General features: G+C 31.1%; 1 long non-coding RNA gene across 1 annotated transcript in view; it reads right to left on the reverse strand.

Annotated features, from left to right (window-relative positions):
* Positions 1 to 2,137: 2,137 nt before the first annotated feature.
* Positions 2,138 to 2,459, reverse strand: part of LOC117125302 — a 2,169-nt gene continuing 1,847 nt past the window's right edge. The window contains exon 3 of the long non-coding RNA XR_004448083.1: positions 2,138 to 2,203. This is a non-coding gene — a long non-coding RNA (uncharacterized LOC117125302). The remainder of the gene's footprint in view (positions 2,204 to 2,459) is intronic.

Below are 2,459 nucleotides of genomic sequence, written 5' to 3' on the forward strand. Positions count from 1 at the left end.
TATCCGTGAACAATTGCTGGGAAATTACCGAAACCAGACAAAAATCAGTTCGTGTCCACTTTACTCAGCAGATTCAACAGAAATTAAATACTGTATAGCCATACAGTAACATGACCATGTTACACTTTTTTTTTATAAGAGCCATTCAAATTATGCCCAGGCTCACTGTTATTATTTTTTGCTGATTCCAGCATTGATCTATTTCCATTTACAGAAAATTGTTATTGTACAGCAGTATATTACTGTGCTATAAACGTTATAAGATCGTTATCGTTGAAGTATAAACAGGCCTTTAATATTTGGAAAAGCTTTTGGTTTGTACCTGATTGTACTTTAAACATTTCTTATGAGGTAGTTCTTGTTATCTTGCATAGTAAAATACCTACTACATGTCTTGTGATATGTTGCCAAACTACATCTTCCACGTTGTATTAAGAAATTCTACCCACTTATTAAATGTTTCTATATCTTTTTTGAAAAGAGAACAAAAGATAGTTTCTGGTGACTAAATTGCATTCTGATGTGTTGAATTTGTGTAGAAAAAAATCATGGAAAATAATTTTATATAACCAATTATGTTATTTACTAAGATAATTCATATATAAGGGTTTTTTGAAATGATAATACTGTTAGTGCAATAAACAAGCAATTACCATTAATCATTTTTTAAACAAGTTAAATTGGATAACAATTATATTTATTATTACATGTACTAATCTTTACATTTAATGATAATAAAGCATGCTTTAGCATGAATACTGCAATCATAATCTAACTTTAAATTAGTGGTAGGTCTTCACTTTGTTTCAGTACTTAGAAAAGGTTGTCCCATTTTGTGAAAAAATAATAAGAGTTCGTCAGTGTTTAATAATATCATGAGAGTCTCTTGTAGCATGAATACTGCAATAGTAATCAAACAAGTATTTCATTAATCAAATTGTAAATGATTTTAATTGAATTGCAATTTTACAGTATATAGTACAGTAGTAATACTACTGTACTTACATTAAAAAAAAAAGACATGCATATTGTTTTTAAGGTTGTTGGACATACTGTATTACTAAAATAAATATGCTATTACGAAGCACACAAAACCTGATATAGTGTAATGCCTTAATTTTTTAAATAAATAGGTGCCTAGTATCGTCAGGAAAATTGAATCATACAATTTTACATCTTACACTGTATTGTTTGCTCTGTAATTCATAAGCTATTGGAATTATGCTTTACATAGTCTATTTTATAACCATAGTGAATGATACGCAGATTGTATAGGCCTATTTATGAACAATAAGAGACCTATATTATATAGTTGAATTGCATTGTAATTAACCAAAAATAAATTATTGTTAAAATATACAATTTTAATAGATAAAATTAATTTAACACAGACATAGTAATTCATACTGGCAATACATTAACATAGCTACAGCATGAGGAGCTTCTGGTCAAAGGAGAAGCTAAAATTCACCTGTCTGGGGAGGATATTTAAACTCTGTGTAGTTGGCAGTGGGTTCAGGAAATGCCTCATGTATGGACTTCATTACACGACATCAGCACTCGCCTGTCTTTGCCCAGATAACCCCAGCACCAACGTACAAATTGCTGATAGGCTGTATACTTGTAACGCCTGGAAAAAAAAAATTGTGAAGCAATATTAATATAGATTTTTTTTGTGCGTGAGGGGAAGAGAAAACAGGAATTAAAGCATAACTACACCTCATAAATAGTAATCAGATTTAATAAAATATTTTATTGGTCAATTCCACTTGTAAGCAGTGGGGTATTTTGCAAGACTTGCATGTACAGTAAGTGCACACACGAAGAAAAAGTAAGGTACCACCCAAAATATTAACTAATGTATGCCTAATAGAACAAAAATATAAGTTGATGTTTGCGGTACACCATATAGGCAGTTTTGAAAAGAACTGTGTAGTTAAGAAACTCTCAACGTTTTGATTGAGTTGCTTCAGTCGACTTCGGGAGAATAATACCTGCAGAAATTGCAAACAGGGAAATACTTATATGTTTGAGTAGAGAAGAACAAAAATAATTCATCTATGTATTCTTTACCTTTCGACTCCCCCTTCGGTCACAGGCTCCTGGTATTGTGAAACATATTGCCAATATGCAAACAAGGATGTGTGGTAATGCACCAATTGTGGTATGGCTCTTCATTGTTTTTTTGCATAACCTTTTCAATCTGTTAAAAAAAGATGGAGCATGAATTCATGAAAACTTAAAAAATATTTAATCTGCAATACAACACAGGTAATGTAATACACGCCTTTTCCACAGTGCAATAGTCTAGACTAGCATTGCTTTATTTACCATATGAGGCATGTTGTGGCAAAATGGCTAAGTTGTAGCAAAAATTGAAATTCAAGTTATTGGTATTTTCAGATACCTGAGTATGTGATCTTTAAAATGAGAGGTCATTCATTCAAATTGAACATTTC

Source organism: Anneissia japonica, unplaced genomic scaffold, assembly GCF_011630105.1.
Source record: "Anneissia japonica isolate Jap-2015-1 unplaced genomic scaffold, ASM1163010v1 scaffold1269_len45266_cov215, whole genome shotgun sequence".
Lineage (NCBI taxonomy): Eukaryota > Metazoa > Echinodermata > Crinoidea > Comatulida > Comatulidae > Anneissia > Anneissia japonica.